The 27,446-nt window shown below is 46.7% G+C and overlaps 1 long non-coding RNA gene across 1 annotated transcript; it reads right to left on the reverse strand.

The window, feature by feature from the left end:
- Positions 1–822: 822 nt before the first annotated feature.
- On the reverse strand, positions 823–27,435 carry LOC142491911 (uncharacterized). Its single transcript, XR_012800584.1, has 3 exons — positions 27,386–27,435; positions 21,563–21,746; positions 823–1,582 (listed from the first exon to the last, which is right to left on the reverse strand). It is a non-coding gene; the product is annotated as an uncharacterized LOC142491911 (long non-coding RNA).
- Positions 27,436–27,446: the final 11 nt, after the last annotated feature.

The following is a 27,446-nucleotide window of genomic DNA, read 5'->3' on the forward strand; positions in this document are numbered from 1 at the left end:
GGTTGCTGTTGCACAATATGGTTGTTGTGTTCTTGCTTGGGGTATATTCTCTATCATGGGGATCCTGGGCAAGTGGAGGCGCTGCACCGTGATAAGTAAGGGTATGACCCCAGGCTCCCTAGTAGCGGAGGCTCAGAGCTCCTGAAGCCACAGGTACATGCAACACCCGTAGTTCCTTAGTGCATGCAGGCACAAAAAGGGCTACACTTAAGAGGTGCTTATATCTAGCGCCTAAAAGACACGTTAGAACAGTTATCCTTTCAATGAGCAAGCTACTGACTGCAAAGCTACCTTCTGCTAAGCTGTTATTGCAGACTGAGGTCACTCCCTCAAAAGCCACATACAGGTGGTCCTCGGTATCCGACGTCCCGCTTTCCCGCATAATCCGAGGTCGGACCCGCCGCTGAATAACATTGACTTGCAATCAGACGATCCGTTATCCGGCGGCGGTTTGCGGGACGCATTCCGTCGGATAAGTGAGGACCGCCGGTATCTAAGGAAGCTGAAGCAACGTTATCTAGATGAAAGTTTTATGATGGCAAAAGACATTCAAATTGGGCATAGACCACCTCATTATCATATTTTAAAAGCACCTGCAAATAACTCTGTACGCCTAACTCTAAAGCGGCTCTCAATCCCACACATAGAGATGGTGCAGCACTAATATTTTAACGCCATCACTATTTTTACAATAACGTGCAAACTCTAAATAGGGCCTGAAGCTTATAGAATCCTCTTGGAACATCTTGCCCAATCTGGAAATGTTCTTCAGATGAGTATTCCATGAAACGTACAATTAAGTTTAATGTTGTCAAAGCTCTTTATTTAATATCCATAAACATGTCTGATTTTATTGCATGACATTTTTCCACAATAATTTTTTTTTCTACTTTGTTCCTTGGAATGTTCTTGTAACCCTTTTACTTTTAGTTCCCAGACTCATTACTATCGATGAGGCCGAGGCCTGAGTCCCTGTAAATAACTTACTGGGCCACACGTGGTCAGACAGCAGGAGTAACACAGACACAGTACGGGCGATACAATTCGTTTACTTATATCTTACTGACTCTGGAAGCTTGTGATCCTCAGGTGAGGATCACTACACACAGTATGAGCAGGTGTGAGTCAGTGTCAGTGGCCACCCAATCCTGGGTAGGTTGGCTGGTGATGGTGCCGACAAACTGTGGAAGCTCATTGTATACTGAGGCCTGTTCTTTGAAAAAGGTTGCTTCGGTACAACTGTGCTTTTATAGCCATTGAAGGTCCCCTTCAGCTGTGCCTGATGTCTCGTCCATGTCTGGAACTGTAGCTCTCTGCTCCTGATGCCGTGTGCACTCTCTGCAGAACTCGACCGAACCTGATAGCACTCAGGTCAACACAGATCAGATCAAACATGGCTGCCCCCCTTCTTAAAGGCTCCTCTTAGTCCCTCCTGTGCCACAGCTGTTATTATTGGCTGTCCTCATGTCCATCACAGTCACCTGTCTAGGGCACTTATAAGAGGAACCTGCCAGGGGGCAGTGTGAGTGTGTGTCAGCTCATCACACAGGGGGTTACATACTTTCTATTTATTCAGCACTTTCTGCAATGAGAAGATGGAAGGCAGTTATTTTTTGTTAGGGAAAATGTGTCAAGATTCGATTTGTTTTTCCCCCAAAATGTTTGAAAAATGTAAAGCAAAAATTCTAAAATATTTGAATATTTTTTCTCTGAATGTTCTAATATTCTTTCAATTTTGTTTCATTTCTGAATATTCTCCAATTTTAGATTTCTTTTTTCTGTTTTGCATATTTTTTAAACTTCTCCAATGCTCTACATTTGTGTTTCTGAATTTTGAATATTGAATATTAAACAAAACAAAAAAAAAAACTAGCGCACATTTTTCAACTACAATGTGAATATCTTTAGTTTTGATAACTAAAATAAATGTTTAAATAATATTCCCAGCAACACTTGAGAGCTGAGACATGAGTGATCAGGTACAGTAATGATCTGTTCATCAGGGATCACAATATTAATTTGTTTCATTAGTATTTAGTTTAATGTTTTAGCTCAGAGGCTCTCAACTCCAGTCCTCAAGATCCCCCAACAGGTCAGATTTTAAGGATATCCCTGCTTCAGCACACTGAGCAACCTGTGCTGAAGCAGTAATATCCTGAAACCCTTACCTGTTGGGGGATCTTGAAGACTGGAGCTGAGAACCCGTTTTTAGCTGTTACTGGTTCAAATCTATGAGCCTTCCCAAGAAATGAATGACCAGAATTTAGACCAGTAAGGGTTAGAACATGATTAATGAATACTGTATTATAATGGCAATAATACTAAACAGTTGCTTTCGGAATGCTCTAAGTGTTATATTAAATGCCTATTACATGCATATTATTGTATTGTATTGTATGTCTTTATTTATATAGCGCCATTAATGTGCATAGCGCTTCACAGTACTAATACATGTGGTAATCAAATAAATAAAAGATAGTATAAATAACAGGTCATGGGAATAAGTGCTACAGCAATAATTTCTATTCTATTACATTCCTTGTGAGAATGATTCCTGATAACTAATGAATGATGAATGATTTGAGAACATGGCTTGATTTAATGTACTACGTACAGTACAGTTCTAACTTTGTATATGTTTACAAGTTGGACTTGAGCCTAGTAATATTTGACAGGGTGCTGCATATAGCTCTTGGAATAAAGGTAGAGTTACCAAATGCCTACGTTTACCGAGACATTCCTGGTTTGTACAGTACATATCTGTAGAAAATCAGTGACTGGACTGATTTATCCCCCCCTCCCCCTTCTGTTTATCTGATATGTTAGGGGTTGGTCTGTTTTACCTCAAATTCCTTGTCAGCCAATTGTTCAGTCTGTAATATGCAATTAAGCTGTTTTATTGGGGGTCATGTGATTCTTTAGAAGTATAAGCTTGGGTAAGTATACCGATGAAGTCTCCGGTTCCGAAGTGCCCTCCTCGCGTCTCCCGTACGGGACCCCCCCCCACCCAGCATACTTTCTTCCTTTACTGTCCCATCCTCCAATATGCCCACCTTTGTTTTTCTTCTGTGTACTGCAACATCTTTTCTAAATGATTTTATCTTACTTTAATCTAACTCACAGCTCTCCTTACTACTGTATATACACATCTCCTCCTCTCTTCTTTCCCTCTCCCTTTCTTTGCACTCATGTACTCCACTGCTTTTTGTGCTCACTTCTGCCACCTACCTCTTATCCTTGTAAGAGCATATGCTATAAGTCTTCCTCTCACCTCTCTGTCTCTATCCCTCCTTCTCTTGGCTGCTGGAGATATTTATCTATACCCAGCCCCATGCCATATCCCCACTTGCTCTGGCTCTCTACTGTCAAACCTCTCCTGTGAAAGATCTAAAAGATCCAACCCTTCCAAACAGTTTTCTATTCCCTGCTCACACCCTGCTTCTCTCCCTTTTTCATGTGCTCCCTGGAATGCATGCTCTCTCTCGAACCAAACACTAGCTGTTCATGACCTGTTCTTCTTTTGCTCTCTTTGCCTTATTGCACGGACAGAAACTTGGCGCTCACACTCAGACTCTGCCCTGGAGGCAGCTCTATCCTATGATGGATTTTCCTTCTCACACACACCTTGCCCCTTGGGAAGTGGGTGTGGAGTAGTAATACTCTTTGCTCACTGTAAGTTTCAGCCCTTACCTACACCTGCTTCCCTGACATTCTCATTTTTTGAAGTTCATACGATTCACATTTTCTCTCCACTTTCTCTGCATAATGCTGTCATCTGCAGGCCACCTAACTCTACATGCTCAAACTCCAATTTTCTTTCCGACTTTGAATTTGTGAGGAATCACCATCCTGGTGGCCGTAGACCATCTCCTCACCTTAAAAGCCCTTCCACGATGGGCATCCAGGATGCGCTATCTCTTGGTCCTGTTCCATGCGCGGATCTTGCGCGGTCTGGCTCTCCGTCTGCGGGCTCTGACTCTGGCCCCCCGCTACGGCGCGCGTAGGGTGCGCTCGTCCAGCCTCCCTGCTGACGCCCGTCTCAAGCGCCGCCCCCGCGCTGGTGACGGACAGGACTGGCGTGGGAGTGACATGCATTCCGGGCTTTGCCCCCTGACCTCAGTGACACGCGCGGGTCGGCGTGCGATCGGTCCCGCCTCCGTTCCTAATCAGGCTGCATCATAGGGCACACCTGTGTGCACCAGCAGCCAATAGGATTCCGCTTCCTGGTTCTATTCTTGCTTTCTATTGTAGGATCCCCCTTTTTATGCCTTCCTATTTCTGACTCTCATTGCTGAGCATAGTCTAGTGTGATGCCGTGCCTTGCTGCATTCAGTTCCTGTGACCTTGCCTTGCCTGTTAACCTGTTGTTAACCCTGCTTATCTCTTGGACTCCGCACCTCTCCTCTCCTGATCCGGCTACGAACGACCATTCTCCTGTCTCTAGTCCTGACCTTGGCTAAGTACTCCAACGATCCGCTAGTCTCCTATCCTGAACCTGGCTACGAACCCTGACGATCCGCTACTCTCCAATCCTAAACTTGGCTAGATACTCTGATGATCCGCAACTCTCCTCTCCTGACTTGGCAAGTACAATCTACTATTCTCACATCTCTAACCCTGACCTGGCTTGCACGACCAATCTACATCCTAGGCGCACCCTCGTGGCTGTGGGTTGGCGTTACTCAATTCCCTACCTCAGCACCGCGGTCACGCTCCGTTTGTGGTGAGCTACGCGTTACAGACTTCTGGTTATCCTTTTTCCTCTCTTCTGACTCACCCACTCTCCTCTTAGGAGACATTTACTGTCACATTGATGACCCCTCTCAGTCCTGGGCATCTCGCTTCCTGTCTTTCATGTTCTCCTTTGGGCTCATCCAATGGACTCCTCCAATGGACTGTTTTGAGCACTCCCAAGGACTACCACTTCCTTGACCTCGTCTTCATTAAAAAATGTCTCTCTCTCCTTTCCCAATCTCATCACATTTTCTCCCACTTTCCCACACTCCTCACACTCAACCTCCTGCCTCTCCTTTCTATACTCGCAATCTGCATTCCTTTGACCTTCAGTCTTTGGAATCCAGCCTAAAATCAATGTTTTCTTTACTACCACCCATCTCTATCCAAACAGTCTTGTCCCAACGTACAAGTGTCCTTTCCTCCTCACTTGACCAGTATGCTCCTCCTGCTTGCCAACACTCACGGCACTCCAACCCACAACCCTGGCTAAATACATACATGTTTTCTGCACCTTTGTACTTGTTCTGCTGAACACCTCTGGAGGAAGTCACACACTCTGGTTGATTAGCATCACTACAAATGTACTCTTTCCTTTTTTATCTCTGCTCTTTTTCTCTTCAAACAGGGTTAATTGACCTCTCTTATAAACAAGCATAAATCTAAGCCTCGTTACCTCTTCTCCGTCTGACACCCTTCTTCGACTTCCCCCCACACCATAATCCACTCTTTCCATTACACCAGAAGACTTTGCCGATTATTTCAAGTGCAAGGTGGACAATATCCACAAAGAAATCACCTCTGTCCCTGTCAGGAATCCACTCCTGGCTTTTCTCGTAGCCTCACAGGGTGCTGTTGTTCTCACTAATTCCCTCTTTGCAATCAACAGCAGCTGTGCGGGCTATCACTGCAACCTAGCCTTGTACTCATCATTGGAGCAGTGCCCTCACACCCTCCTCCTGGGATTGGCCCGCTGGCCTTTAAATACTGCATTCCCACATTCCCTCTCTGCCGAGCATAATCCTTCTTGGATGTTACCTGTGTTTTGCCACAAGCCTCCAGGCTTGTTATCTCTCGTTACTAATCTCTGTTGATTATTGTTCCAGTTTGTTGTTCTCGTTAATGTTTCCTCGTAGCCTGCAGCTACTTCTCTGAGGCCTGTGTTCCTGTGTCGCCTGCCTGGACTTAGCAACTTGCTGCATACACCTCTTGCTGAGGTTGCTGTTTTGACCTGTGGCCTACTGCTCTTTCTGCCTTCGCAGAGGCCAGCTTAAACTCCCGCGCTGAATCACCCTGGAGACCTGCTGTGTGCTATCCCCATGGAGCCCGCAACCTGCTGCTTCTACCCTTAGCAGAGGTTGCTCTTTGGACCCTGTGGCCTGCTGCCCTTTCTCCCTTTGCAGAGGCCAGCTTGAACTTTTGCGCTGAAGCACTGGTTTACCGGTGCTGCCTGGCGGAGTGCCCACTCCGGTCTTTCTTCCCTCTCCTAGACCGGCGCCATGGGCCATGGACGCTACTCGTGCAAACCCCGTTCCCGACCTGCAGCGATTACGCTGAAGCAGGAGGACCTGCTTGATTTCCTGTTGCCGACTCCCTGCTTGGACTACGACTACCCGGACATCTCCTATCCCGACTGGCTCGCCCAACGACTACGCTGCTCTCTCCAGTCCTGAACCTGGCCTGTTTGACTATGAACTGCTCATTCCGGACCAGTCTGCGCGGTCTAAGGTCGGTGATTTCATAACCCAGCCTCAGCCACGCGGTCCGGCCCCGGGTTGTGGCGAGCACAACCGTAACAGTCCCTTCCACACCCCTACTTCTTAATCCTCCTCCATCTGCCTTTGTCTCCTTCTCTCCAGAAGTAGCATCTCTCCTGTTGCTCTCCTCAACCACACATCTCCTGAAATCTCTCACTTCTACCATGGTCCCCAGCCTCACTAACATCTTTAACTCATCTCTATGTTCTGGTACTTTTCCATCTCTTTTTAACAAGCTATTGTTAGACCTATTCTTAAAAATAACACCCTATATCCTAATACCCCTTCCAACTATCGTCCCGTTTCCCTTTTGTCTCTAAACTTCTGAAACGTATTGTATCTTTACATATTCTTCACTTTTTTAACTCCCATAACCTGCTTGACCGTCTCCAATCAACCTTCTGCACAGCCTACTCTACAGAAACCACACTAACCAAAGTAGCTAATGACTTCCATATTGCCAAATCTCAATGAAAACTACTAGATTCTTCTCGACCTCTCCTCAGCTTTCAACCAGCCTCAGTTGACCAGCCTCTTCTCCTACACATGCTTCACTCTGTTGGCATCTGTGGCACTGCCGTATCCTGGTTTTCCTGCTACCTCTTACACCGATCCTTCAGTATCTCTTATGCCAACTCCTCCTCAGCCTCGATGAAACTCTCTGTAGGTGTACCTCAAAGCTTTATTTTAGGCCCGTTTCTCTTCTCTCTATATACTCTCTAGGGTAGCTGGGCTTTTGGATTCACAAATAATTTTTATGCCAATGATACACAACTATATTTATCTGTCCCTAACCTTACATCCGCAGTCCACTAAAAAATTACAGACAGCTATCTCTGCCTGGATGGGCCTTCATCACCTCAAGCTTATTGTGGCTAAGACGGAACTTCTCATATTCCCTCCCAAACCGTGGTCCCATTTTTTCCTTCTCCATTAGTCAATAACACTACTATCCACCAAGTCTTGCAAGCATGCTGCCTAGAGGTTACATTCGACTCCTTCCTTTCCTTCTCCCCACATATCAACACCATTACTACAGATTTATTTATTTTTATTTATAAAATGTTTTACCAGGAAGTAATACATTGAGAGTTACCTCTCGTTTTCAAGTATGTCCTAGTTAAAATGATAAATAATACATGGTTACAAATACAGTTACATAAGTGAACAGGGTTTACATTGTATACAAGACATTGCATGCAGAGTTAAAGATAATATATATTATGGGCGTATGTAACAGTTACAGACCATATTAAAATGCGAGACAGTCTTAGGTTTGGTACAGATGTAGTAAGACTTAGTGTCCCCAGTACCGTGGACAAACAAGCAAAAGTTTATGGTCTGTTAAGTCTTACTACATTTCCAAATCTTGCTGGTTTTTCCTTGCAACATTCCTAAAATATGCCCCTTCCTATGTTCCACTACCACTAAAACACTAATGTGTGACCTTATTCTCTCCCGTATTGATTACTGTAACATTCTTTTATCTGGCCTCCCTGCTTCACATCTATCTAATTTACAGTCCATTCAAATGCTGCTGCTCACATAATCTCTTGCTCTTCTAGGTGTGTATCCGCTTTCGACCTTCTGAACACTCTCTGCTGGCTTCCTATTTTCTGTATAAACTACAACATTCTCTTCCTTACTTTTAAGGCTCTAAACACCTCTGCACCTCCACACTGTATATCTCAACTCTGATCTCTCATTGCACACCTAAACATCTCTTAATTTCTAACCAAGGTTGTCTCATCCTTGCTCCTTTTACCTTTACAACCATCTTCGATCTTAAATCTTTTTCACTAATCTCTCCCTACCAATATTCGTCAAGCACCTTCACTTTTCACATTCAAAGCCCAGCTGAAAATGTACCTCCTAAAAACAAACATCTCATTAAATTTTATACGCCTCTGCTACAAACTCCACATGCACTTGCCCTCCTCTGTTTGCACTTTTTAGTCTTAATGTGTCTGTAAGTCTCCGAACATAACAATTAGATTGTAAGCTCTTTGGGAGAGGGCCTCCTTGTCATTTACCTGTTGCATGTATTTCCATTGTTTGTAATGTACATTATCTACCTTCTATTTTTACATAGTTACATAGTAGATGAGGTTGAAAAAAAACACAGGTCCATCAAGTTCAACCTATGCTAAATTTAGACAACAGATACTTTATCCTATATCTATACTTACTTATTGATCCAGAGGAAGGCAACAAAAAAACCCAGAGTCATATCATCCAATGATATCTCATAAGGGGAAAAATACATTCCTTCCTGACTCCAAGAATTGGCAATCGGATTAATCCCTGGATCAACATCCTTCCCATGTATACTTATTGTAAAATTGTGATGTTGTAAAGCGCTGCGTACATGATTGGCACTATATAAATACAATTATACATACATACAGAGAGGTCAGGAATAACTGCAGAGAACCTGAATATATAAGTAACCAAACATCTGCTCTCTTTTAAATAAAGTATCACAGGTTAAATGATTAAATCCTCTACTTTCTCAACAAAACATATTTCTGGCTCATGTAATTTTTTCCCTGTTGAGCTTTCCGGAAATATGATAGCTTCAATTAAAGGAGAAGGCATAATCTGCTGCTGTTCTTTTAAAGCAATACAAAGAAAACATTTCCACAGTCCAGAGGAAAGTGAATGTCACAGACACCACTCTATGAACGCCTCTTTAATACGTATATTTAAATAAGCAGATTAATGGAACAAGATTGCTTGTTGAGTAGACCATTTCGTAGAAATCTAGGTACTTCATGAGAGAGGTCCAGATCCACAAAGCTTTGTTATTGACTTAATGAGACGTTAACATCTGTGTAATGAAAATGGTGGGGGATATTAAGTATTTTGGTCAATATGGTTGTTGAGGGGTTAATGTGGTTACCATTTGTTTTAAATATACAATATATAGGGTTTATGACAGGTCAAGACCCTTCAATCTACAAAGAGGGCTTAATTGGGGGGGGCTGTTGCTAAAAGTGAAATACATATATATAGATCAGAAGGCTGGGGACAATCACCAGATCCAAAACTGTCAGCCTCAAAGGAAACTAACATTCCTGAGATACCCATGCGCCTCCCAGAGAGGTGGCAAACTGGTAACCACTTAGTTGGAGGACTTTATTAAAATGAAGAAATTATGGGCCTTGACAGTAATTCATAAAAGTAAGAATTAGAGATTTGTAATCCTGACAAATAGACAAATGCAATAAGTCCCACCCCTTCATTTCTAGCAGCTGATAAGGGACAGATATCCATTTGTCACTCAAAGTTAGGAGCAAGTCGGTCAAAATCTTGTTACATCCATCACAATCGCCCGAACCTATTGATATGACTCATGTGTGTCTAAGTATCAGGGCCACGAAGTTACAAAGTCAAATCATTTTCCTCTTCTGAAACAGGCTTTGGCCCATTTTTGAGCCCTGCCCTCTCTCTAGCAGTGCACCAATTGCATCTAGTGACTGCCTAGTAACATGATCTTCCCCACAAAACTTTGCATCTTTGGTCCTCTTTTGCTACACGGACAGCCATTTAGTGAACCCCCGGGCTGAATCTTCTCCGATCGATCACAGGAGAACAGATCGATTGTCAACTTAGCTAATTACTTATCATTATGTGGATTGTATTAATGCACATATTAAAGGGGGAATTTTTTTTATATATACATATTTTTTTTAATGGCAACTTGGACTGCTGCTTTAGGGCTGTTTATAGAGGGCGCGCAACGGAGTGCATATCAATGCACGCACCTGTTGCTCGAGCGATTTCTGCTCTTTGGATTTGTGCGATGGGGAGGCGTGGCTGTAATGTCAGGTGAGCGGTTCACCCTCATTTGCTGTACCACGCACTTGACCCAGCCGTCGCGCAGCAAAGACAAAATTGGTTTGTCTTCTCGAGAAACACACGTGCCCTATGGGCAGCCTAATAGAAAAGAGGTTTTTTGTCCACGCCGCCCGTGCGCATGCGCGCCGTCGCTACCACTATTAACACGACTTTAAGGTTGGAGGAAAGGAGATTTCATCAGCAACAAAGGAAAGGATTTACAGTAAGGGCATGTAAGAGATGTGTGCAGAAGTACATTTAATGGAGAGAGATTAGGGTGAAATTAAATCCTGGCTTTATTGAGCCTGTTCCTTTAAACAGCAGTTTTAAGGCAAAACATATGTACAAAATAAACAAACACATATTCCTTGTAAGGGATAACTTACTTCCCCAGTCCATAACTGTAGGGCTGGAGGGATAATCCCATTATCACCCCAAAGTCTCAGGAGGTACCTTAATGCAGGTGGCCCTTCATGTCAGTCTCTGGCAGGTTCCTAGGTCCTTTGTGTCCATGAATATAGGTCTCTGGGTGTCTTGATCTCAGCACAGCCTTTGTGTTCAAGACAGTATCTGTGTACAGGCTTCTCTGCTCTACTGTGTCAGCACAGTTGTTTGCTATGGAGTCCTCTGTAGGCTTCTCTCACAGGAGGCTTTCAACCTGATTACCAGGTGGAGACTGGTTAATTGACTGGCTGCAATTAACCAGCTAACTGGTGGATTTCTGAATACTAAAGGCTTTTATTTAAACAGGGATAGGTCCCTGTTAAATACCACCCCCATTTGTGGGAAGCTCAGGCTATCAATGGCTAAAGCCCATCCGTCCACTCTCACTCGGGATATCCCTGCAGCTCGAATGAGAGTGGATGGAGGATGAGAACCCAGAGTCCCGCTGGGATTGGAGCCCTTTCTCCAGGTTTAGTGTCTCCTCCAGAAGGTGTTTGAGATCAGCACACCTCAGTCGCTCAAGGAGGACTTTTTCCAAGCACAGTCTTTCTTCTGACCGCTTTGTCATGTATTTTCCCCTGCGTCAGGCAATCCTTTCTTCCCTGAGTTTAGGGTGACCACCTGCATCGGGTTATGTAGCCATATTCACGGGTGGTTCAAGCTAGGCGGAGTTTTTATCCATACCGATTGACTGCCATGGCATCTACGTTTGGTAGTGTTGTACCTGTAGAGGTGTGAACACTGAAACAGTTCTGCCTCAATCTAGCCAAAGACTGAATCTTTCTAGCAGCTATTTCCATTGTAAGGACTCTGGCTTGGGCTATGGGGCCACCGTAGCATGACTGTATTGGTATTGTGCTTCTCAGTCGTAATTCGGTTCTTCTTTCCTGAATTGTGTGGAAAACCGATCGTAGTATGGAGATGGCATTGCGGGTGCGCTTAAAGCAATGCACAGCTTGCTTGGTTGTGATGAGGACCTGTTTCTGGATTGAATCACACCAGCAGCTTCCTTAATTTTTTTTGTAGCCTCTTTGCTGCAGATTCTTCCTAACATTTGACTGGAGAAGAATGACACATTGTTTCAAATGTTCATAGTTCTCTCTTTGTCGTCGCATTCTCCATATGGATTGGCTGCTTTATTCTGGCGATTTAGCCGATGAGTTTTCATTCCTCAGTAGGCAGCCTGCATGGTGAGCGCTGCAGAGCGTTTGCGCAGACACATTTCTCTTTCCAACCTCGCTTGGACAAGAGCTTTGTAGTATTTCTGAATGACTCTGCTGCGTTTCTCCCTTTTCAACAAGTTTAGCTCTTGCTTCAGTTTCTGGGCCTTCTCGTGCTCCCTCATACTGAGTCACCTGACCTCTAAGCTTGGCCTCCAGCGATGCTCAGGGTAGCCTTCAGTTCCCCATGCTGCTCTGCAAGGACACACTGTTCTCAGACGTTCCTGTAGCACTTGTGCTTCTTTAGCAGCCTGCAGATTTTCTTCCTGCTTTTTTTGCACTGTATTTCTCTTTTTTCCCAGCGCTATAGGCATTTCTTGCTCCAATTTCTACATGGTGATATCTGGGAACACCTGGCTGTGAGTTTTCCAGAAAATCTCTCAATATATTGGATAGTCCAGGGGTCTCAAACTCAGTCCTCAAGAGTCGCACACAGGCCAGCTTTTATGGATATCCGTTTCAGCACAGGTGGCTCAATGCTTGACTGGGCCACTGATTGAGCCACGTGGGCTGAAAGAGGGATATCCATAAAAGCTGGCCTGTGTGCAGCTCTTGAGGACAGGTTTGGAGACCCCTGGGATAGCCCATTAATATCTATCTGTGCATTTTTCCTGATTTGTATACATACCGCACAAAAAAAGCTGTAACGTGATAACTGCTTAATGAATAAAGCCAGATGATATTTTACACAAAATAAATGAAAATAAAAGTATTGCAGTTTAATGAATAGGCCCCATTTAGCCAGGAGTAATTAAAAGAGCAGCTCCCCATATATATATATATATATTTTTATATTTGTATATGTGAATATATGAAGCTTAAAGCTGCAGAGCAAGCAATATCCCACACCGAATTACATTTTTAATGTATGATAATATAACTAGCATTTTTTGTTTCTATGGCAACCATTTACAAAGTCACATCCCCTTCCTCTTCTGAAACAGCCTCTGGCACACCCCTTTTTGAGCCCTGCCCTCTCTCTAGCAGTGCATCAATTGTATCTATTGACTGCCTGGTCATATGATCTTTCCCACAGAACTTTGCATCTTTGGTCCTCTTCTGCTGCACTGACAGCCATTTAGTGAACCGGACCCAAATCTTCGCCGATCGATCACAGGAGAACAGATCGATCGGCAATTTAGCTAATTACTTATCATTGTGTGGATTGTATTGATGCACATATTAAAGGGGAAAAAATCAAATAAAAAAAAGAAACGGCAGCTTGGACTGCTGCTTTAACTGCATTTTTTTATATACAGCATGTAAAGGGACAGAGGCTGAGCATATGACTTCACACAAGATAATCTCTTAGATGTACTTGTTCTGAAGAATGAGAGCAAAATAACAATGGATGCCTTTTCAAAACCATCTGAGAGCAATTAACGGCTGATTGATGTCACCCTTCTACTGCTATCCAGAGTTGTACAGAGGGTTTTGAGGAACGCTGAAGACCGGATCAACAAGTAAAAAAATCATTTAAATGAACTGCAAAATGATGCCTTGCCGATTGCCACAGAAATATGTAATCAAACCGTCTCAAAAAGAAATCCGATACTTCTAAAATAATCCCTCGTTACTAAAGCACAGTGTCAAGTAATTTGATATACGTTTATTATAGAATATACAGCCTTCCAAGACAATGCTGTAATTCTCACTATGCGGTGTACCAGATATGGAGGAATTGATCAAATACATTAGACACGTGGTTGTGTGTGCTCAGTTTTTGGCTGGTTTGCCTGAGACCACGCTGTGGTACTTATCCCCAGTCCTCAAGATAACCCAACCGGTCAGGTTTTAAGGATATCCCTGCTTCAGCACAGGTGGCTCAATCAGAGGCTCAGTCGAAGACTGATATCCTTTTTTTAAGGGATATCCTTAAAAACCTGACCTGTTGAGGGTTCTAGAGCAGCGTTTCCCAAACTTTTTTTTCCGTGACCTGGTTATTTTTGAACTTCTCCTTCGTGACCCACTAAAAATTTTATCGCCTATAGGTAAAATAAAACCGTTATGAATGTCCATACAGATTTCATATATTCTCCCAATCCCCTCTATTTTCTCTCTCCCTCCCCACCCTCTCTCTGACCTGCACAGACACACACAGTCACTGACCTACAGATACTCACACAGACAGACCAAACAAACACAGCCACTGCTGGCCTGCACAGACACACACACAGCCACTGATACACACAGTGGCTGTGGCTGATACACACACACACACACACACAGATCCATACACACACACACACAGATCCATACACATACATACACACACACACACAGATCCATACACATACATACACACTGTGACAAACGGCTTACTCCGGGGCTCCGTCGTTTGTCCGGGACCGTTTAGAACACGGTCTTTTAGGGTAGGTTAAATGATGAGGCGTCACGTACTGTTCCTTTAAACAGGCTATGCCTGGTTTATTCAGTCCCAGGCACTGAGACTGCCACAGTGCATACAACAGAAAACAGATCAAAACAAAAGCTGCTCACCTGAGCGATAACTTAACTTAGATATCCCTGACTCAGGGTTGGAAGTGGCTTTTCCACTTCCAACATCAAAACACGGTACTTTTGCAGTCTTACACAAATGAACAGAAAGATTGAACCTGTTTGGGGAAGAGGCTTCTCCCCTCTGTAGTTCAGCAGCCTTCCAGCCTCCTGGCTCTTGTGGGGAGCCCAGAGCAAACAGGAAATCAGTCTTTCATACCTGATTCCTAATTAGCATGACAGGTGACAGAAATCAGGCAGCAGACAAACTCTGGTCTGGATCTCTCATCCCTCAGTTCCAGCGCTTGCCAAACTGTGGGATGGAGTGTATGTATTATAAGGCTGCACTCCCAGGCCAAACAGGATAGAAACTGTCTAGTATCCTGGGAGCCCTATATACGGAATTTATTACCATCCCCTGGTTTCTGTCACATATCCTCCCCCCCAGCTCAGACCTCGAGGGATGAGCGACCATGGATATTAGGGAGTGCATCCTTGACAACCCGTCAGCATTGCCATGTTTGTGCCCTGACCTGTGTTCCACAGAAAATTTAAAGGGTTGTAGGCTTAGGAACCACCTGGTCACTCTAGCATTCTTTTCCCTGTTTTGACACATCCAGGTAAGGGGTGCATGATCTGTGACCAACCGGAATTTTCTCCCCAACAGGTAGTATTTGAGCGTCTCTACAGCCCACTTTATTGCGAGACACTCTTTCTCTACTATGGAGTAATTTTTCTCCTGGGGATTTAGTTTCCTACTTAAATAAAGGATGGGGTGCTCCTCACCTTGAGACTCCTGGGAGAGTACCGCCCCCAGCCCTACCTCAGATGCGTCGGTTTGGACTACGAACTCTTTGGAGAAGTCAGGTGTGACCAACACTGGTTGGGCACAGAGAGCTTCTTTCAGGCTTCTAAAGGCCTGTTCGGTTTCGGGGGACCACTTTACCATTAGCGGTCCTCTTGCTTTTGTGAGGTCAGTTAGTGGGGTTGCCTTAGTTGCAAAATTGGGAATAAACCTTCTATAGTACCCAATTAACCCCAAAAAGGTCCTTACTTGTTTTTTTGTAACTGGCCTTGGCCAATTTTGTATCGCCTCCACTTTGAGTGTTTGGGGTTTGAGTAAACCTCTGCCAATAGAATATCCCAGATACTTGGCCTCCTCCAGACCAATAGTGCATTTAGCGGGGTTAGCAGTTAGTCCAGCAGACCGGACTGCGTCAAGCACAGCTTGGACCTTTGGAAGGTGGGATTGCCAATCTTCACTATGGATTACCACATCATCCAGGTAGGCGGCAGCATACCGAGCATGTGGTTTTAAAATTTTATCCATCATTCTTTGGAATGTGGCGGGAGCTCCATGTAAGCCAAAAGGCAACACCTTATACTGAAAGAGGCCGTCTGGGGTTGAGAAGGCTGTCTTTTCTTTTGCCCTTTCTGTGAGGGGAACCTGCCAGTACCCTTTTGTTAGGTCTAGGGTTGTGAGATATCGGGCTTTGCCCAGTCTCTCTACAAGTTCATCTACCCTGGGCATAGGATAAGTATCAAATTTTGACACCGCGTTTAGTTTCCGGTAGTCATTACAAAACCTTGTTGTACCATCTGGCTTTGGGACTAAGACTATAGGGCTGTTCCACCCACTTTGGGATTCCTCAATTACACCTAGTTTTAGCATTTTTTTAACCTCTAAACTTATAGCCTTTCTTTTGGCCTCTGGGATTCGGTACGGTTTAAGGTTAACTCGGACCCCCGGTTCAGAGACTAGGTCATGTTCAATTACGCTAGTTCTACCTGGCCGTATAGAGAAGATTTCTTTGTTTCTTTTCACTAAATTCTGAACCTCTCGTTTCTGATGAACAGACAGGGTTTCAGCTATGCTAACCTCTGGGTCAGTTTCTTGATTCTCTGACGGACCTGGGGGTACTAGGGTTAACAAGACTTCTCTATCTTTCCAGGGCTTGAGTAGGTTTATATGGTAAATTTGCTCAGGTTTCCTCCTACCTGGCTGTCTTACCTTATAATTTACTTCTCCCACTCTTTCCAAGACCTCATATGGCCCATGCCATTTAGCAAGGAATTTACTCTCCACGGTGGGAACCAGAACTAGTACCCTATCACCTGGAGAAAAAATTCTGACCCTAGCACCCTTATTATATGTATTCCTCTGTGCTTCTTGAGCTTTCTCCATGTGTTCCCTCACTATGGGTAGGACTGCAGCAATGCGGTCCTGCATCTGGGCAACATGCTCTATTACACTTCTGTAAGGGGTAACCTCGTGTTCCCAAGTCTCTTTGGCTATATCCAGTAAGCCCCTTGGGTGTCGGCCATACAATAGTTCAAACGGGGAGAAGCCTGTGGATGATTGGGGAACTTCCCTAATGGCAAATAACAGGTACGGTAACAAACAATCCCAGTTTTTCCCATCTTTATCAACCGCCCGCCGTAACATGCTCTTTAAGGTTTTATTGAACCTTTCCACTAAACCATCTGTTTGTGGATGATAGACTGAGGTTCTGAGATGCTTGATTTTTAGGAGTTTACATAGCTCTTTCGTTACTTGGGACATAAATGGTGTTCCCTGGTCAGATAGAATCTCTTTAGGAATCCCGACCCGGGAAAACAGAACTACTAACTCTTTTGCTATGTTTTTAGCTGAGGTGCTACGTAGGGGAACTGCCTCCGGATATCGGGTGGCATAATCTAATATTACCAATATATGCTGATGTCCCCTAGCAGACTTTATTAGGGGTCCTACTAGATCCATAGCAATCCGGTCAAATGGTACCTCTATTATGGGAAGGGGTACCAATGGGCTGCGGTACGCCTTGAACGGGGCGGTGATCTGACATTCTGGGCATGAGGAACAATAATTCGTAATTTCTGCCAGAACCCCAGGCCAATAGAAGCTTCGGAGAACCTTTTCTTTTGTCTTTTCCACCCCTAGGTGTCCCCCCAATGGATGACTATGTGCGAGGTGTAATACTACGTTACGGAATGTCCGTGGTACCAACAATTGTTTAGTTGTAACTGATTTCCTTTTATCAACCCGATATACTAGGTCGTTCTCTACCTCGAAGTAGGGGTAAGCAAGTGACCTATCTGGTTGGCCAGGAGTACTATTCTGGTCCCGTATATTTCCCCTTGCTACCGCTAATGTGGGGTCCTCCCACTGGGCCTTCTTAAAACTCCCAGGACTGACCTCTAGGTCAGCGAGGGTCTTATCCGGTTCTGGGTTGGTAAGTGTCTGCTCAACATCTTGATTTGGGGTATTCCCTACCAAAGTAGTGATGGGGAAGGGAATTTTACAGCACTCCTCCTTTTCCCCCTTCTTATTTGGGCCCTCGTCAACCTCCATTTCTGAAAAAGGGAAAGGATTTGTTTCTTCTAATACTTCGTTATGGTCCGCTATTGAACTCTGGGCGCTATTCTGAGCGGGGGACCACATTTTTAGAAAATGGGGAAAGTCGGTCCCTATTAACACATCATGTGCCAGTTTGGGTACAATACCCACCTTGAAATCTAAAGAACCAAACTCTGTTTCAAAAAAAACATCAACAGTGGAATATTCATGATTATCCCCATGTATACAACAAATTGCCACTCTTTGTGAACTGTTTCCCTGTTTCTTCTTAATGGGCAAGAGGTATTCGGACACTAGTGTGACCATGCTCCCAGAGTCAAGAAGTGCCCGAACCCTCTTACCATTAACCTTTACAAATGCCCACAGATGGTTATTCAAGGGGTCCTCTGGGCTAGGGCCCATACATTGGGACAACAGCGAATAAGGTTCCACGCTGTTGCATTGCATGGGCTCATCATTTAGTGGGCAGATTTTTGCTGTGTGGCCCCTCTCATGACAATTTACACATTTAGGTACATAGTCTGTGTCCCACTTAGAGCCTTTTCCCGGCTCCCCATGTTGGCTATTGCCCTTAGTGTGCGAACCACTGTTGCTGGTGCTGCGTGAAGGTGGTCGCCGCTCTTCAGCGCCCCTTAACCCCGGTACCCTTTTACCGTCTCTGGAAGAGTCCTGGAACCTCGGGTAGTGGGGTTGCTCCACGACTGTGGGTTGCGGGTGCTCTTCTGCTGCATTGTACCTTTCTACGAGGGCCACAAGCTCATCCGCATTGTGGGGGTCACTCCGACTGACCCAACGGCGTAAGGCAGAGGGAAGTTTCCTCAAGAACTGGTCCATGACCAACCGTTCCACGATGTGGCTGGCTGAGTTGATCTCGGGTTGTAGCCACTTCCGGGCGAGGTGGATGAGGTCATACATCTGGCTTCGGGTGGCTTTATCCATCGTGAAGGACCATGCGTGAAACCTTTGGGCGCGAACAGCCGTGGTTACGCCGAGGCGGGCGAGGATCTCGAACTTCAATTTTGCATAGACGTTAGCTTCGGCTGGCTCTAGATCAAAGTAAGCCTTCTGGGGTTCGCCGCTTAGGAAGGGTGCGATTAGACCAGCCCACTCAGCTTCTGGCCATCCCTCTCTCTGTGCCGTGCGTTCAAACGTGAGAAGATAGGCTTCCACATCATCCGAGGGTCCCATCTTCTGAAGGTAGTGGCTTGCCCTGGTCATTTTCGGAACTGGGGCTGCCACTGCCAGTGGAAGGTTACTGATAGTCCCCCTCAGGATCTCGAGTTCCTGCTGTAAGCCCTGAGCGAACCGCTGTTGCTCCTCTCTCAGCAAGCGGTTTGTCTCTTGCTGGTTTGCATTCGCGTTTTGCAGGGCTTCATTCGCCTGTTGCTGGTTGGCATTCACCTGTTGCTGGTTGGCATTAATCTCTTGCTGGGCTATTAGCAGCTGTTGCTGGGCTGCATTCGTCTGCTGCTGGTTTGCATTAGTTTCTTGCTGGGCTATTAACAGCTGTTGCTGGGTTTCATTCGTGTCTTTCTGGGCAGCGACATTGCGTACCAGTGCACCCACCACGTCTTCCATCTTGTTTGCAGAGGATGAAAAAAACTTTTTTTTTTTTTTTCAAAGTTCTTCAACCCGCAGACCCCCTAGTGGTCTGCCCGCATTCTCCACCATATGTGACAAACGGCTTACTCCGGGGCTCCGTCGTTTGTCCGGGACCGTTTAGAACACGGTCTTTTAGGGTAGGTTAAATGATGAGGCGTCACGTACTGTTCCTTTAAACAGGCTATGCCTGGTTTATTCAGTCCCAGGCACTGAGACTGCCACAGTGCATACAACAGAAAACAGATCAAAACAAAAGCTGCTCACCTGAGCGATAACTTAACTTAGATATCCCTGACTCAGGGTTGGAAGTGGCTTTTCCACTTCCAACATCAAAACACGGTACTTTTGCAGTCTTACACAAATGAACAGAAAGATTGAACCTGTTTGGGGAAGAGGCTTCTCCCCTCTGTAGTTCAGCAGCCTTCCAGCCTCCTGGCTCTTGTGGGGAGCCCAGAGCAAACAGGAAATCAGTCTTTCATACCTGATTCCTAATTAGCATGACAGGTGACAGAAATCAGGCAGCAGACAAACTCTGGTCTGGATCTCTCATCCCTCAGTTCCAGCGCTTGCCAAACTGTGGGATGGAGTGTATGTATTATAAGGCTGCACTCCCAGGCCAAACAGGATAGAAACTGTCTAGTATCCTGGGAGCCCTATATACGGAATTTATTACCATCCCCTGGTTTCTGTCACAACACACACACAAAGATACATACACACACTCTCCCCCATACATACACACAGATACATACATACACACAGATACATACACACACAGATACACACACACACAGATACACTCCCCTATATACACACACACACACACAATTTATTACAGAGGCAGCGACGGATTTGAGTGACTGGAGAGGGGGGGGGGGGCGGGGGAGAGAGGAAAGGCCCGCGATCCGAGCAGGCGGCTCCACGCCTCCCGCCAGCGACCGCGCAGCCACCACTGCCCACCCCCCGCGCCTATCTCCCGCACCCGCACCAAGGGGACTGAGGGGAAGGGAGCGCCAGGAATGGAGGCACAGGTGCGCCCCCGCACCACTTCCTACCTCCTATCATGCCGGGCATCGTGTCCTGTGGGGGGCGGAGCATGTCATGGGCGGCAACATCATGATGCGGGGCTGCAGTAGGAGCCCGAGTCAGCGAATCACCGTTGACACCCCAGCGATAGCAGCCTGCACCACTTCAGCACTGTCCCGCACCTCACCTCGGGCCGCTGCAAGGAGGGAGGGGGGGCCGCTGCAAGGAGGGAGGGGGGGCCGCCGCAAGGAGGGAGGGGGGGTTCGCCGCAAGGAGGGAGGGGAGGCCGCCGCAAGGAGGGAGGGGGGGCCGCCGCAAGGAGGGAGGGGGGGCCGCCGCAAGGAGGGAGGGGGGGCCGCCGCAAGGAGGGAGGGTGGGCCGCCGCAAGGAGGGAGGGGGGACCGCCGCAAGGAGGGAGGGGGGACGCCGTGCGGCCAGCCTCGCTGCGACCCAGCAATTTTGCTTCTGTGACCCGGTGCCGGGTCGCGACCCACCATTTGGGAAACGCTGCTCTAGAGGACTGGAGTTGAGAACCCCTGGCTTACTGGTTTAAAATGACTGATAAATTGATAAATCAATTAGATTGTAAACTCTCCGGGGCCGAGCTTTCCTACGGTCTGATTTTGTTTGTTGCACTTATTCCATGTATTGTATTGTCTCTTGTAAAGCACTGACTACACGGTGGGCTATACATACATACATACATAAATAAAGAGGGAACACAATTCGTGTTTAACTTTTTCTCTCTCCTGTCTACTGGATGTGTGTGTATTTCATCCACTTCTTACAGAAGATCCTAAAGTGTTTAGGTACCCACAGAACAAGGTTCAATGCGTGTGTTTTATGCGGATTGCTTGCCTAGCATTTTGTTTTTCCCCATCACAAGTTTTCATTGGCAATTAAGCGGAGCCTTTGCTGCACCTAAACATGCGCAGTGACCAATTTCAACTACATTCAGAATCAGGGATGAGCAGATATGCACAAAAACAAACACATATTGTGGAACTTTTGAGGTGGACACTTTGCTGGCTATTTATAAACATTTATTGGGAACAGTAAATTCAGTCTCTGTGTTATTCCCTTACTAGATCGGAGATTGGGAAGAATTCGTCAAACTCTCCCCACTGCATGCTTTCCTGAACTGGGGCTATTATTCATCCTGTCCTTCCCTGGTCATAAACGGTGTCTGAAAAGAACAGACATAAAGTGGCTTCATTTTCGATGGCGACGGATTCATCAAATGGCTTTCTGAGACATGATTATTTGTACCTAATTGTAGGTAAGACAGAAAAAGCTTTTAATGCATCTCAAAATTATCCTGAGACATTTCATAATGCAACTGTAAAAATGACTTTACATCTCTGAAGACTTCAAATATTCTGTTAGTAAGAGCTCATTAGGGCAGACCATACAGTATAATAAGCAGGATGAGCTGCACTCGGGTTCGCGTTTGTAACAGGGGTATGTAATCAGGACACACACACACACACTTCTTTATTGCAGCAGTAATATATATAGATACACCAAAAACTTCAAAGCAAAGAACGCAGCTGGTGCTAGCTTGCCTATCACCATAGAAGTGGCTTCAAGCTCTCTCTCTCTCAATCTAGTCTGTGCAGCAACATTTCTTCATGCTGTCCCTCTCCAGACTTGAGCAGCCAGTGCTGTTCTTGTCAGCCTTTTATCTCCCAGAGGCTGATTAGCTCTTGCTGCAGTGAATCAGACTGTGCAGCCCAGCGCCACAACAATCCTTAACCCCTCACTGTCACACTGTAGAATCCAGTCTATTGTAATGACGATTTAATGGTCAGTGGTACTATGTCAATAAGATGGACGAATGTTGGTCAGGAATTCCAATCCCACCTGCATTCTACTGTTTGTTGAATTTCATTGTCTTTTTAATTTACAGCACCGTGGACGCGTAGGATAGTAGCGAGACTGGTGTCTGTTATTAAACCAGCCTTGCAAATAAGATTCCAATTCTTAGGCGTCCACTTGAAAAACGTGTGGCCAGCACACACATCTTCATGCAGTATTAGGACGTGCGTATAGTGGACGTGACGCGTGACGTCGCCGCTAGCGAAAGTTATATTTCGCTTTGCGGCGGCGGCGCGTACTGGCATTTGATTTGTTCAGGAGCTGTCACAGGAGTCGGCAGCCTTTGAAAAATCAAATATTGCCAGCTTCCAAAGTTCGCGACGCTCCGTCGTGTTGTCGCCGGCGTGCTTACTATAAGCGCACGCGGCAGCAACAATGTATTTGTTTTTTACATCGCCCGTCGCGGGCACTATACGCACGGCTTCCACTCCAGACCACCCGTCTTAGGCCACGCATATAGTGCCCGCGACCGCGACGTCACCCGGCGCCGCTAGCGAAAGTTGTATTTCGCTTTGCGGCGGCGTCGCTGGCGACCAGGCCATTGATTGGATCAGGGGCTGTCACATGAGGCGACAGCCCCTGAAAAATCAAATATTCCCGGCTTCAAAAAATCGCGTCGCCACGTTGCGCTTACTATAAGCGCACGCGGCGGCGACGACAATGCATTTGTTTTCGGGAGATGTCGCGTCGCCAGCACTATAAGCGCGGCCTTAGAATAAGAGATGTCCCGATGTAGATGCGGCACTCACTGATAACAGCACACAAAGTAACATGCAGCGCGACCCGGCCACAAGCGCGTCGCGGAGTAGTGACTCAACGCCTGGTACCACGTGTTTCCAGCTTCCTTAAGGAAGGTACTTTTAGGATTGGGTTAATACTTTTGAGAGCTGCAGCTTATCCCCATTGCAACAATTGGACTCTGATTTCTCTACCTTGGAGGGAACATTTGGGACCGGTCATTTATGTTATCTGTTGTTTGTGTCTTGTATGTCCTGTTCTAGAATTTAACATTGTGCGTGCGTCTATTATTAACCCCTTGTGCGCTGCTTATCTAATATTATTCGTTTGCTGTTAATATTTGGTTTATGTGTATGTTCCTTAAGTTTAGCGCTACTATATTTGTTTTTTGTTTGAGACACACACACACACACACAATAAAGAATAATAAAAGGTGACACATTGTGTGCTCATTTGCTTGTCATTTCCCAGAATCCCTTGCTGCAGTCGGAGCACTGTATGCTAGGTGATAATGGTGAAAGGCAGGGTTGCAGACCTGTCTAAGGCTAAGGCCCCGCTGCACGTGCCCGCAAGGCCGCCTTGCTTGCCGGCGGCGCGTGCAATTCACTGCACCACAATCTGCGGTGATTTTGTCCGGCACTGGGGGCGTGGCCAAAACGGGTGGGGGGGGGCGTGGCCATGACGTGAGGGGGCGGGGCCATCACACAGCCCAGCTCAGCCCCTCAGGCACTCACTCACACACACACACACAGGCACTCACACTCACACACACACACATGGGGGGTGAATCGGAGCAGAGGGGGGGGGAATCGGAACGGGGGGGATTGGAGCAGGGGGGGGGGGGGAAATCGGATTGGCTGCCTTGCGTGTCACGGCACTCGGCGAAACCACAAGCTCCTTGTAGCTCCGGCTGGCTGACGCGTCACAGCACGCAGTCAGCCATGCCGGAAGGAGCCAGCGGGGACATCCAGACCGAAGGCAAGCAGCTGGTGGTCCACGGCCGCGCGACGCCGGCCGCAGCGGGACCAAACCCTAAGACATGTGAATGTGCTCACAAGTGATATTCTTTATTGGCTATATGCTAACGGTGGAGTTTTTTTGTCGCCTTTTTCACCCACCATAACTTAAAATGTATTTATAAATATATACAGACATACACCTACCTACGACGTGATTGTCCTCACAAGTAATATTTTTAAATGCTATACGGTGGAGGGTTTTTAGTCACCTTTTCACCCACCATAACCTAAATAATGTGTGGTGAAGACCTACCCAAAGTCTCAAATTGCAAATCCAGTACAACCAACCTCACACTGATGAGACCCAAAAGGTCGAAACTGTCTGTGAGTGTGTTCACTGGCTTTGCATCTCATCCCAGGCTATGTTTAAAAGCTGTTTTTAAAACAGTGAGCATTGGCTTAAGGGTTCCATGTAATAATGGACTTGAGACAAATGGGGCACTGTGTGCTCATTTGCATGTCATTTCCCAGAATCCCTTGCTGCAGTGAAAGCACTGTATGTTAGGTGATAATGGTGAAAAGCAGGGTTGCAGACGTAAGGCCTCGGACATGGTGCCGCAGACCGTGCGGCCGCGGCCACATGCAAAGCGAACAGACTGCCTTCAGGCAGTGTTCACGTCGGCGCGTGGGAGGGGGAGCGCGTTGCGTGAGAAATCAGTTAAACTGATTTCTCAGCGCGACAGACACGTGAGAACCAGCTCCGTACGTCACTAGGAACACCCTCCCACGGCTTGTCTAGCATGGCCAGGGAAAGCACCCGCTTTCCCTCAGCCTCCGCACGGTAGAAGGCACCATGTCTGCAGCCCAAGCAATATTTTTATATGCTATATGCCAGTGTTTCCCAATTAAATTTAGCTGTGGAACCCTTTTATACTTTGTACAGCAGAATGGAACCCCTTAAATATTTTTAGCGTAGCACACGAAAAAAATAAAATGCGCTGCAGGCGGAAAAATTTCTTGGTTCAAGAGCATATACCTTTAATGAAAGTTACATTTTTCCAGGGGGAAGGCAACATGTTTTGTCCTCTTTCACGTCCCATAAATAAATGCAGCCGCCCTACATACGTGCCCGTCAGGGTGAAAAAAAATAAGGTTTTACTCTTAATTAAATGATAATTATAGTATCCGATTCTTTATTATTGAAGTGAAACTTCTTTAGTGGCACCTAGTCCTGATGGGACAAAACTGGAGAGATGGGAAACGGAAGTGACGTCACGTAATGGATGCCGCTCCCCCGCACGTCCCGTCACATGCGGCGGTTGCCGCTCCTAATGGGCGCCGCACGCACCCCCCAAACCTCCCCGCCACCCCCACGACTGCTGACATATGCGGCGGCGATAGCTGGCGCTCCTAACGGACGTTGTTCCCCGCCCGCTGCCAGGCCGCGCATGCTCAGTTGTGATGGCGCCGCTGACGGACGCCACACATGCGCAGAAGCGTCTGGCAGCGGCGCCGTTCCCCCCACACGGCACCATTCTGCCCTCCACTGACGCGGGCGTTCGCGGGCCCCCTGCGCCAGCAGGAAGCGGTGGCACACGGCGCAAACCCAGGCGCAACCCGCGCGGCACAGGGGCTCGGCGCCGGGGGCAAGCTCCTGCTGCTGGAAGAAAGGGTGGGCCGGGCAGCGGACGGGTAACCTCACCTCTCGCCCGCGGTCACTCATGCCCGTGCCGGGCGCATGTACCCCGCGGGGGGGGGGGGGGGGAGGGAGGATACGCAGAATTTGCGGAAGGGGGGGGGGGTGGTGCGCAATGTTACACCCCGCGCCTGGCTGCAGCAGGACACACACACACTGACTGACACACATACACACACACACTGACTCACACACATACACACACTGACTCACATACACACTGACACGCATACACACACACTGACACACACACTGACTGACACACATACACACACACTAACTGACACATACACATACACACACTGACTGACTGACACACATACACACACTGACTGACTGACACACATACTGACTGACTCACACACATACACACACTGACTAACTGACTGACTGACACACACACACACACACACACACACACACACACACACACACACTGACTGACACACACACATACACACGAGGAATTCACACTTAGTGCAAATAGCTAATACAGGGGATGTGTGCTGAGCACGCGCATTATAAGTCAAATTTATTTGCGTTTTGTCAATGAAATTGTATTTTGATTTTTAATTAAAACATCACCAATACAAATACAATTTCTGTGACAAAAGTCAAAGAAGTTTCACTTACTATGCGCGTGCACAGCACACACAGCTTTTTATTAGTATAAAAAAAATACAAAAAAACGACCCCGCTGCCCCAATACCTTTTTAAAAGACCCCTGCTGCGCCAGTACATTTTTAAAAGAGCCCCACTGCCCAAGTACATTTTATCCCCACTGCCCCAATATATATATATATCTCTCCCCCAGCACCCCTCAGCCTACCTCAGGTGGGAGGAGAGGCAGGTATTCTGCTCTACGGTTGCCAACGGAGGAAGCAGCGGCAGCAGGGGGCTGAAGCAGCGGCTGTGCTGACGGCAGGAGGGGGGGGAAGTGGACTGTGACACGCGCGTCCGGCAGGGGGGGGGGGGCGGCGCGTGCACAGCGCTAACCGCGATCTGCGGTCTGAGAGGGAGCTTGCAACGGGAGGGGGCGTGGTCGGGGATTTGCGGGGTTCGCCCTCATGGGTGAACCGCCGGTGGGGGCGTGGCCACGCCTCCGTCGCAAGTTTTAAACTCAATTTCATTGAGTTTAAAAAATCTTGCAGCACGGCGCGGCTGCACCTTCAGCGTGCAGGTGCGTACTGCGCCCTTCCCCATTGAGGGGCGGTGCTTACACGCACAGCGCACGGTGGCAGTGACCACAGCCTTAGGGAAGCGGCGGCGAGGCGGTCAGGGCTGCACTCACACGCGCTCTAGCAGTGCCGCACAGCTAGAGCGCGCTCAGTTGGGGGGGGGGTTGAGGGGGAAAGCCGTGACAGCGTGCTAAGGAGCCACATTTTGGAAACGCTGCTATATGCTATATGGTGGAGGGTTTTTAGTCACCTTTTCACCCACCATAACTTAAATAAACACACACACATTATAGAGATACTATATATCTATATAATAGATATTATACAGTCTCTCTCTCTAGAGAGATATATATATATACATATATATATATATATATATATATGGTAATATGTTAGCATTGTATGTAGTGAATGATGGAAGGCTGTGCGTATTGTCCGCACATGAGATGATGATATTACCCGCGGTGTGTGCCTCTGTGACAGATCCCTGCTCTGTGCTCCCCAGTCCCACACACCGCAA

The sequence above is a fragment of the Ascaphus truei genome, chromosome 4 (assembly GCF_040206685.1).
Source record: "Ascaphus truei isolate aAscTru1 chromosome 4, aAscTru1.hap1, whole genome shotgun sequence".
In the NCBI taxonomy this organism is placed as follows: domain Eukaryota; kingdom Metazoa; phylum Chordata; class Amphibia; order Anura; family Ascaphidae; genus Ascaphus; species Ascaphus truei.